The sequence below is a fragment of the Lactuca serriola genome, chromosome 2 (assembly GCF_051521515.1).
Source record: "Lactuca serriola cultivar US96UC23 chromosome 2, Lser_US96UC23_V15, whole genome shotgun sequence".
In the NCBI taxonomy this organism is placed as follows: domain Eukaryota; kingdom Viridiplantae; phylum Streptophyta; class Magnoliopsida; order Asterales; family Asteraceae; genus Lactuca; species Lactuca serriola.
The window spans coordinates 47738341-47750978 of record NC_136409.1 but is presented as its reverse complement, the minus strand read 5'-3'; positions in this window follow the sequence as shown (position 1 = coordinate 47750978).

Below are 12638 nucleotides of genomic sequence, written 5' to 3'. Positions count from 1 at the left end.
TGAATCATACACAAAGGCACGTTTTATAGCACCGAATTACCAAATGCGTTTTCGTGCAATCAATGTACAACCAACTCATAGTAACAACTCATATCTCTAGGTTTGAAGAATATAAGATATTATCGTCTCATGATCACTCGTGATAAAATCCATGAAGTGATTCCAATGAGCGCGGGTTGAATCCAATACTCAGAACTTATGAGCACTCATGAGTGTTGTAGCCCTTTATCCAACACTTTAGACCTCTACAAGCCAACCCATGACAGTCTTAATTCATATCTACTTCCAACATATGACCGACTGTGGATGGTTTGAATAACTTAGTCATTCCGGAAGAATAACCCAGTTTATTCGGGAAGTCAAAACATGCAAAGTGAAACACAATAATAATTGAATCCAATATGGTATCAAAACCTATGAACATAAATAAAACACCTTTTATTTATCACCATATGATTACACATTATTCATTGTATACTGTTTCAGCTATCAACTTTATTCTTGAATTTAAAACAATACTTGTCCCATGCTCCAAGCATGTACACTATGTTTTCTAAACACTAGTCATGCCATACACCAAGTATGCATACTATGTTTGTCTATGATCTTTACTTTGTGAACTAGATCAATTGAACATAACTTCAATGATTCTCTTTTCACAGTCCCAAATCCTTATTGCAAATGCAAGAATTCCAAACTCATGCCATTACTGAAATCTGTTAGATTCTAAACTTATATGCATTGAACCTCTTGTAATGATTATGCACAAAGTCAGAAAGACTTGGCAACAACCATGACAGAGCATTCCAAAGGAGATCAGCTCCTTAGAAACATCTTTCTTGCATTAAGTTTCCTAATCTTAGACAGATTGAAGATTCTAACTTTGAAACATTTCAGATTCCATTTTGACTATCACTTCTGAACAAGAGTTTCCTCCTTACAGATTATGTCAATATGGTCCTTCTAGAATTATCACTATACTTCCAACTATCCTTGAGCAACCAATCTTTGGTAAACCTTATATTGTCCTCGACAATTGTTTAATCCTTTTAGTCATATCCAGTTCTAAACCTTTTCCCTTCTTAATGCCCCAAGCATTTGGAAAATTTAGAAACGATGAATATGACACATGTAATCGATCCTATATCCGAAGCATATAGGACACGATTCATGATGTCTCACATAAAGACTAAACCAGTCTTTTGCTATAACATATCCATTTCTATTTGCAAAGTTCTCATAATTCAGATTATGAAAAGGGATGTTGTAATCATAATCGAATTCTAGAACGCAAATAATGGACCCATATACAGAATTTCCTTATGTTGAGCCATTCCAACATGATATTCATATATATCCTTGACTAAATGATTAAAACCTCACGATCTAAGCTTATAGATTTGAGATGAAGTATAATTTCCTCTCCCTTAATTATAGCAAAACAACCTTTTCCCAATTGAAACCTTTTGTTTTCTATAATTAACATGGCTAACTTGCAATACTTATCATAATTATCATGCCCCCACTAACATGATGATATTAGCATAACACTTATGCTCCCACTAGCTTTGACATGTACTCAGAAATTAGCTGACTTTCTTACCAAAGTTCAAATTTCTGATACTAGATTGTTTTGATAAGACTTTATCAAAAACATACACCTTCCCTGAGATAGCACACTTGTGTGTCTAAACAATTATGAAGAGGGATGCCGTAATCATAATGGTTAGACCTTTTTTCCACTTCTCACAAGTCCAGGTTAGTGTGCCGGTAAACCACACACGCTCCACTAACGACTTTGAGAATGCAAATATCACAATTTCTATCTAGCTAAAATCTACTTAGTGAAAGTGTTTCCTCACCATCATTTTCATGAATCGGAGAGAAACCTTATGACACTTAGATTTATGTGGTGTATGAGTTCCTACCCATATGAATTTGTCAAAACCATAATCACAAGACAAAGATAATGACAAATCCAAAAGCATATGGATTGAACTCAATCTTAACTTCTTGCCACCTGGCAGCTCAAGGGCCTGCCATTGCTTCCAAGTTTTTGTGCAACAAATTGAGAACTCTAAGAACTCATATGCAAAGCCAACTTTAACTGGAATGGGCACAGAATATGTCAACACAATAGGTTATAAACCTCAAGTCGTGTGCTAGTGAAGAACTCCAGGTTCTATTCTTGATTAGTTCTTGAGACTTTCAAGACCTTTAAGACTCCCACTGTCCTCTTGACATATAAGATTCTCTTGTCAGATATTCAAGAGACAGTGTGGATTCTAATCAAGACAAACACTTCACACAATTGGCCTAAGTTGGTCTTTGTTTTATCCAAAACATCACAACTTACCAATTTCAAATGTACAAGAGCAGAAAACTTTTACTCTTACATTTGACAAGTGTTTTAAACCTTCTTTAAGACATGTCACTCAAGTTACAATCTTGGAGTATGACTCTAAGACTTGTATTGGAACGAAGTATGACTCATCTTCTTGATTTAACCACTTCAACAATTCAAGTTTCTCTTCTTAGTCATAAGAATGCACTAAGATTTCCTTAGAGAACTAATTGTGCTATGGTTTCTTAATCATTAAGATGATCACAAAAAACTGATACTAAAGTACTCTCCCATCTTTTCAGATTTGAGAAACTTTTATCCTTCTGCCTAATTTGATTCTTCTTATTCACTCTGTCAAACATTGGAACCTTTTTCCAATGTCTTAGAATTACACTTAAGATTGTAAGTATAATCATATTTACTGAGCTTTAGTAAACTATGACGAATAGTTGTATCAATCTTTTGTGGTGGACTTGACCAGTGCAAAAGAATGTGTACTCGATCCCTTAGTCCTTCACATGACTCACATATCCATGTGAACAAGTAATTAGTCTTAATTTTCCAATACTTGAAAGTTCTCATTCATCATGCTATACAACTTGCATGATTCCAAGTTCCGGTCCAACTGAGACTTGGGTGATGAGAATCTTTCCTTATTTGGTAAATTTAGACATTACCACAAATGAAAGAATCAATTTCATATTTCCACTCTTGCTCTTGATGGAATCACATAAGCAACAATTTTTCCTCAAATGCCATTGTAAGGATATTTTAAAATAAATAAAATCAAAAATTTTCTTTTATTTTAAAACTTTGCGGAAAAACTTATCCTTACAATCCATATGAAAACTTGTTGTTATCTATTCCTAAGCAATATCTCATAACTCCTAAGAAGTAGCTCAAGAATCCATCTTCAAACTACGCGATAGAAATCCATCTATGCGATCAGATTCATCATATTCTTTCTTTAAGTTTCTTCACTTTTCTTTGATTCTTAAAACATCACCATGTGACCCAGTCACATCATGTATCAAGAATCTCAGAATAGAAACTTAACAGAGTTAGATAGTGGACTTTACCTGAAGTAGAGTCAAACTTATTGACTTTAACACCCTTAGGTAAATTTGGCAGCTTCGCAACCAATGCCCCTTTCTTTGGCAATATAAACATATGGACCCTTTGATAATGGTATACGAGACTATCACAGACTTAGATTTTCTCTTTACCATTTGGTCAACCGAGTTGACTATGGCCGATCCCTTTCCACTGGGAAGAGAGAGCTTTACTAGATATCCAATGTCATCATTGTCAATGTCCATTAAGTTTTAGGAAGTTGATCTTAGCAAACTGATAAGATCATTAAGGGTCTTGTCATAGTCTATTTCATAGGTGTCCCAAAGGAACTCACTATGTGACTTAGAAAGTGATTGAACCACCAACTTTCTCAAGACTTTGACACCTAACTCTCCCGGCATGTCAATATGTGACTACTTGCCAATAGGACTTGAGTGACCTTAAACTTTTCAAGAACTTGTGGGATAGGGAGAATAATTGGAGGAGGTTAAAGAAGTATGATTTCCAAAGGACATCATCTTCATTTAGGAAAGCTTGTTTCAAGAGATTTGGGAAGATCATAAATGTCAAAACCAGACATGGTTTTGGGAGATATTCAAGATAGTTGATTTAAAGTCCTTAATATGACACCCAATATGAAATATTAAGGCTAGGACCCAACAAACTATTTTATAACTTAGAAGAGGGATGTCGTAATCCAAGCTATAAAATATTTGAAGGTAGGTGAATGACGATTCACCAATTTCCACCAAGATAAACGAAATGTATTATTAGGTTTTAATTGGTTTGAAACTCCTAGATCTTTGAGATTCATTGAACTGTTCAAAGGCATGTTTCAATCTCGAGTGTGCCCTTCAGGTTTTGTGACTGGGATGCCGAGGATCACAAAACAAGGTGTGAATAACCATACCAATTCACTTGGTACCCTTAATATTATCACCCAATCAATGTGTCGGTTAACCACACACGCTCCATTGATCTATGACAAACATTAAGTCACCCTTCGTCATCCTTACTAGTCCAAGTTAGTGTGCCGGTTAACCACACACACTCCACCAACGACTTGGTAAGGTACAAAGTGTGAATTCCATGGGCTAGCACCATATTCACATTTTCCTAAGTAACTAAGATTGGGAATTATTAAGAGTTTAGTTACTTAGTATTTATCATTAATACTTTTAATGAAGGGAGAATTATAGTCTTGTCAAACCCGTTCGGCTAACAACCCTCCACCAGTCAAGCAAGCGGTGGGTGAGAGTGGACACCCATTAAGTTGCCATTTTATAGGCAACAACCTTATACCCACCTTATAGACCGGCTTCGTGAATGAGGCGTACTAGCGGTAAGACTGACTTTACTCTTATACATATATATATTATTAACTTATAATATTATAAAGTATAAGGGTTGAATTTTAACTTTTAAAATTCTAAGGGCTAACTTGGAACTAAAGTATTCATAAGTGAAAACTTTTAAAATTCCAAAACTTGAGGGCAAGTTTTGAAACTATTCAAAACTAATTAATTCCATAACTTATGTGTTTAAAGTAGTTTTAATCCAAAAACTCTTCAAGTTCCATAACTTGAGGACAAGTTATGGAAGACTTTAAACTAATAAAAGAATTAACTTTTCTTTATTTTATAACTTATGCAAATAATTAAGGTTACATATTTTATTACTTAATGAAATGACTCTTGAACCTCCATAACTTAAGGACAAGACTCTTCATCTTTTGTAACCATTGCCAACTTTTATGAGTTTTATGAAACTTAAATGTGACTTTTCATATATCTTGAGGACAAGTTACACAAACACATTTTAGAATCAACTCTTAGATTAATTTGGATTGAAAACACATAATCAATTAACTTTTCTATTAATCTAAGCAACTCATAAGAACAAGATAATTCAAATCAAACTTTTTCATGTAATTAGCCTAATCACTAAACTAATTCAAAACATGAATCTATCGACAATTATCTTTGAAATTGGATTAGCATGAACATTACCACATCAAAAACAAGTTTATAAGTTCAAAAGCAACTTAAGGTAATGTTCCTAGTCCATTTCTAGCCAAAAACCTCGAAAATATGATGTCTGGGGCTCCTACTCGGCGAGTGCATGAACCTACTCGGCGAGTAGGATGATTTTACTCATGGACTCGGCGAGTCCAGTGCCCAGAAAGCCAGAAAATCGAGTTTTTCAGCATTTTTCAGCAATTTTCATCAAGTATAATAGAAAACAAGCCTAGGCTCTGATACCACTGTTGGGTTATGGGCATTCTAACACTCCTAAGTGTACATGCAACCCTAAATACCTTGGATCTATGTTTTCTCTATTATACATGCAAATAAGAACATCCAAGGTATTATCCTAATCTAGCATACAAAACAATGAATGTAACAAGATAGAATACATACCTCTTTGATGTAGAAAGTCTTCATGAAGCTTGAGTGCCTAGTGCCCCAAGTGTGACACCCCAAATGGTTCACACAACACCAAATACAAATGGAATGACTTGAGAGAATTCTACACTTCATGAAAATCGGCTAGCCCTTTCTTACTCTCTCTAGTGGCCGATTTTTCCCAAGAATGTGATCTTTATATAGTGTTACAATTAGGGTGAACCCTTAATTGTCATGGCTTTCCATTTCCTTGGATCCATGGGTTCAAATACACCATGGAGCATCCATGGACCATCCTATGGGTTTTAGCCCAACTTGATTATCCATGGAGCATTAGCCCACTATACAAGTATGGATGATTTACACAAGCAACCCATATATTTAATTAGTCTTCTTTTGATCACTTAATTAATCCTAGATTAATTCTTGATCAATACTAATTAAATAATCTCATTATTCTTATTATTAATATACTAGAACTTATAATATATTAATAACCATAAGTGTCTTATTTCTCTCATTATAGTCTATCCAAGTGCATGATGCCATGCAACCCAAATGGACCATGCCGGGTCGGGTCAAGTCTTACCAATTATAGTTATGGACTTAGACATTAATCCAACAATCACTCCCACCAAGGGTAAGGATCCAGTCTTTAGTCGTTCGTAGGTACCTAATAATATTCTTTACCGCAGTCCAGTAGGCTCTACCAGGATTCCCTTGATATCTGCTAACCATGCTTAATGCAAAAGCTACATCAGGGCAAGTACAATTCATAACATACATGATCGAACCAACTACAGAAGCATATGGTATTTAACTCATTTCTTCTATTTCAGCATCGGTACTCGGTCTTTCTGTCTTACTCAGTCTGGCATTGCTTTGGATAGGTAATTCTCCTCTCTTGGAATTTTGCATGTTGAATCGTTTCAACACCTTGTCCAAGTAGGTACTTTGACTAAGTCCTATTAGCATTTTACTCCTGTTTCTCAATATCTTTATCCCTAGAATATAAGCAGCTTCTCTGAGGGCCTTCATAGCAAAACACATCCCAAGCCAGGACTTAACCTCCTGCAAGGCTGGGATGTCATCACCTATTACTAGTATGTCATCCACATACAACACGAGAAAGCTAACTATACTCCCACTAGCTTTGACATATACACAGGACTCATCCTCGCTTCTTAAAAATCCAAAATCTTTGACTTTCTCATCGAAACAAAGATTCCATTTGCGAGATGCTTGCTTTAACCCATAAATGGATTTCTCAAGCTTACACACTCTATTAGGGTACTTTGCATTGACAAAACCCTTTGGTTGATTCATGTAAACATCCTCAACCAACTTCCCATTAAGGAAATTGGTTTTGAAATCCATTTACCATATTTCATAATCATGAAATGCAGCAATGGCTAGCATAACCCTTATAGATTTAATCTTAGCCACTGGTGAGAAGGTCTCATCATAGTTAACTCCAGGATTTTGAGTAAAGCCCTTCGCAACCAGCCGTGCCTTGTAAGTGTATACTTTCCCATGATGTCGGTCTTCTTCTTGAAGATCCATTTGTACCCGACTGTCTTACGGCCTGGTACATTGCACTACTAGAAAAACAGCCTTTTACGACGCGCAATGCGTGTCGTAAAACGCTCAGACGAAGCACAAATGCGTGACAAGGAAGGCCCTGTCATAACGAGAGACGACACGCTTTTGCGCGTCGTCTATTTACGATGCGCATTTACGACGCACATTTACGACGCGCATTTATGACACGCATTTATGACGCGCAGCTATGACACACAATGCATATTAAGGAAGGCCTTGTGTAACACCCCGTAATTTATTTCGTCGCTTTAAACCGGTTCCGTTAGTAAAACCGTGTCGTCCCAAATTTTTCCGTTAACTTTAATTTAATTTAATTTATTTTATTTTGACTTATATTAAATTAAATAAATTTCGGGATATATTTTAAATTCATTAAAATATTTTCTATTTTCATTTAGAAAATATTTAGTTTCATTTAAATCGTAAATGCGGCAACTTTATCGGGTGCGACCAAAAGCATCATATAGCGTCGGTATCGGGTAGAATTCCTCCGTGTCCTAAACTTTGAGCATATATAAAGTTGAGAGAGCCTCATTTGAATCTTTTCCACTCTCTCTACTCTCTCTCTCTCTAACTTTCTCTCTCTAGAACTCGAAATCAAGCCAAAACATCCAAATCAAGCTCCAAATCTCTAAGGTAACTACCCTAGCCTTTAGTTTAGCATTTTTGGCATTCAAATTCATGAAATATATGAGGATTTGGAACCATGAACATGTGTTCACGGCCCTAGGACCTCCTTAGGCCGTAAACACATAACATGTGGGGTTTTTGGCCTTAAAACCCTTTCAAACTTCATTTGGAGCCTAGATATGCCTAAAGGACATGCATGCATGGAATTATAATACCTTAAACTCATGATTTAGGGCATGAACATGAGTTTACGGCCCAAGCACATGATTGGACCGCAAACACCTATTCTTAGGGAGTAAACTTAATTTTTGGTGTTAGTTTGTCCCTAAACACCCCCAACAAGCTTCCATGAGTGTATAGAACCCTAAAATCTTTTAAGAAATGCATCAAAACTTGTTTCAAGGGGGAAACCTTGAGTTTACGGCCCAAGAACATTCTTGGACCGTGAACTCACCTCCTTAGACCTTAAACTCACTTTTGTGTGTTAAGATGCTACTTAAACACACCATGAGCCTTAGAAATGAGTCTAGAAACAACCTCAATCAAGTAAAGGACCTTAAATCATGCCAACACTACCCCCCCCCTTGGATGTTTACAGCCATAAACCTCCCAAGAACATCTTCTTAGGCCGTAAACTCCATTATATGGTCCATATGTGAGTTTAATCCATTCTGATACCCTAGTTTTGATCCTAGCTAATCTTCCTAAGTAAGGTAAGGCCATTTAGTATCATGGAACACCCCACCCATGAGTTTATGGCCATAAACTCATGGGGGGTGGTCATTAGGGTTGTAAACCCTCTTGTAAGCTTACTCTTGGAGAGTAAACTTCATATCCAAGCTTCACATGTCCTTAAATGCCACCCGGGTCCCTCCAAACACTTGAAATGAGATGTTTTCGCAACTAGAAGTGTTTGTCCCTCACAAATAAATAAACTAAGTCCTAATTAGATACAAATGTGTATCTTTTCATTATACATAGGAATCTCGTACGTTTGCAAGCCCCGAACCAACGTTTAACATCCGAAATCGTCACGTTTCTCGTCCGGTGAGTTCATACCCCTACGCTTTTTCCGTGTTTTTCAACGTTTTCAGGGGGGAATACAAGCAAACTATAACTGTTTTCAAAACATAACATTGATGTGTTTCAAATAATATCTGGCAAAATTTATAAGCACTTTTACTCCTTATGTATTATGTTGCGCATAAGGGATGATTTATCAACTACAACTAAATGGATTTTAGTTAAGAAAATAACCAAACTAATCAAATTATTATGGGAATAATTTGGGGTTCTATAGTTCTTGTTTTATCATGTACTGTTATGTGTATAATGTTATTAGATAAACTATGTCTGATTCAGTTTATCTCCGCATCATTTGAATGTATTGCCAGATAGTTTCATTGTATGTATTTATATTCACTGTATTATATTTCATAATCTTTTGTATGTTTAATATCGTATGAGAACCCTGTGAATAGTTTAGTACTAGTTTGTGAGTACATCACTACCCTTTATGGATGATCAGTAAATCCTCCCCGGAAGTGTAACCAGAGTCTCCTGGAGGGAGAGCGAGGAATTTATGAATAGATCTATTCGGGACTGACAATCCCACACCTTAACTGCTAGCTACAGTTAGGCAGGCATGTCTGGGGTGACAAATTCTGGATATTGTCCGACGTTTGACAAGCGTCAAGGAGGTCTCGTTGTCGTATCAGCATGGTTACCCGACTCACAATACGTATTAATATAAGTTTATTCACGGCTTTGGTTTTGGATTTGATTTTATATCAATCTTCTATCTTTTGATCTTATCTCTAGTACGGGATGGTAATCCCATGGTTTTTAGTCTATAGGGTTCATATCTATTGCAGGACGTTATTTCTATGGTTAGAATCTATATCTAGTTCGGGATAGTAATCCCATGGCTTTATCCAACTATCTTATATCTAGTTCGGGATAGTGATCCCATGGTTTTATCAAACAATCTTATATCTAGTTCGGGATAGTAATCCCATGGTTTTATCAAACTATTTTGTATCTAGTCCGGGATAGTAGTCCCATGGTTTTCAATCTATATTTTCAAGTATATCAAACTATCTTGTATCTAGTTCGGGATGTTAGTCCCAAGGTTTTCAAACTACTTTCTATCTACAGTTCGTGTATATTAAAGTATTTTATATCTAATTTGGGATAGTAATCCCATGATTCTCAATATATAGCTTTGTGTATTAAACTATACTCTGTGTTATTCAATCAATCTTGCATTTAGGAAAATATGGGATTTTCCTGGGGTTAACATATAACGCGTAATTGAACTGTAATGAAGGATAACTAAACTGTTTAACATAAGAAAATATGGGATTTTCTTGGATAACAAACCTTTTCGGAAAACTAAAGGAAACTGGTACATTTTCAGAAAACAAACATCTTATGAACTCACCAGCTTTATGCTGATTTTCAAACCGCTTGTATTCTCAGGTCCAAGTTAGACGGGTACCCGGTGATATCTTTTGGTGAAGACGGAGAGCTCAGAAGACTCGTCTCAACTTTTGTTCATATGATATATGTATAACACTTGTACAATTTACTTTTGAAACAAATGTAAACTGTAACAACCCGAAGTTGTTCATCGCCGAAAACCCGTTCCGCCCATATAACTCGTCGTAGATCGAAATGTCCCGATATCGTTTTTGGGTTTAGTTAACTAAAATTATATGTTTATTATCATTCAATGAGGGTCCAAATCAATTAGGAACTCATGAATTTAGCCCAAAACATTTATTTCATAAGTTTTAGAAACGTCCCCGCCGGGTGACGGAAACTCAATTGGGTGCAACCTAAAGCATCGTTTAAGGTCGGTATCGGGTAGAATTCCACCGTTTCCAAGTTTTAGGAACTATATAAACATGTTTAACCTCTCATTTGAAGCTTTTTCCTTCTCTCTCTACTCTCTCTCTAACCTCTCTCCTAAATCCAAAGACTAAGGGTCCAAAACTCAATTTTAAGGCCTCAAATCCCTAAGGTACCTTCCTAGCCTTAATCTATAGCATATTTGGCTTCCAAATTTGACATTTAATCATGAAATAGGACATTATATGTGAGTTTACAGCCCAGGAGGCTGCCTAGGCCGTAAACACCATTTTGAAGGGTTTTTAGCCCTTAAACTCCTTCCTAAACTCATTTGGACTTTAGATATGGCTAAGGGACTTCAAGATATGGACTTAGAACATTTAAAACTTTGATTTTGAGTCATTTGAAGGATTTTACGGCCAAGGCATAAGCTTGGGCCGTAAACTCATGTAAATGGGGTTTTCCATGCCTTTAAATCCTTCCAAATCACTTCTATGGCTTAGATATGAATTATAGGACCTTGGTTTTAGCATTTGGACACTTGAAACATGATTTTTGGGGGATTTAGATGAGTTTACGGCCAAGGTGAGTGCTTGGGCCGTAAACTCCCCAAAACAAGGCATAAATCCAATTCTAAGGTGTTAGAAAGCCATCCAACACCACCAAAAGCCTTGGAATAAATCAAAGGACCAACCAAAAATACTTTAAGGGCCTTAAACACATCATTTGTGGGATTTCTAAGAGTTTATGGCCAAGGATTGTTCTTGGACCGTAAACTCCAAAATTTTTGGTGTTAGAATGCTAACTAAACACCCCTAAAGCCTTTAGATGAATTTTAGAAGCCCTTCTATGCAAGTTTTAGGCCTTGAAACACCTTGTAGCACCATATAATAGAGTTTACGGCCATGAGGGGGTCTCATAGGCCGTAAACTCCATAAAACCCTCAAATGTCCCATACAAACTCATGTTAGGCCTTGGAATAATTCTATTAATCACTTGTGATTTGTTTTGGAACCATTTAACAACATTTTCATGAGAAAATAGGAGTTTACGGCCAGGAATCCATGCTAGGCCGTAAACTCCCATAAGTGGGTCTATTTGATGTTTTTAAATCATTCCAAGTCCTTAAACCAAGTCTAGAAATTATCCCCTAAGTGTTTGAAGTCATTTAGCACCATAAACCACCCCCACCATGAGTTTACGGCCGTAAACTCATGGGGAATGGGTGTTTTAGACCAAAAACTCTTATATTAGTTTACTCATGGGGAGTAAACTCAAGTCCCAAGTCCTTAGTGTCATTTCACGTCCTTAAACGCCACCCGGGTCCCTCCAAACACTTGTATCGGAGTGTTTCCGCGACTTGAAGCAATTGTCCCTATCAAATAATCAATCTAAGTCCTAATTAGATACAAATGTGTATCTTTACATTATAATTAGGAACCTCGTGTACTTACAATCCCCGGATCAACTCTTAGCGTCCAAATCGTCATACTTCTCGTCCGGTGAGTTCATACCCCTACGCCTTTTTCACTGTTTTTAACTGTTTTTAGGGGGGGGATACAAGCAAACGATAACTGTTTTCAAATCATAACATTTATGTGTTTCAAATAATATCTGGCAATCTTATAAACTCTTTTACTCCTTATGTATTATGTTGAGCATAAGGAATGATTTATCGATTTCAACTAAATGGATTTTAGTTAAGAAAATAACCAAACTAATCAAATTAT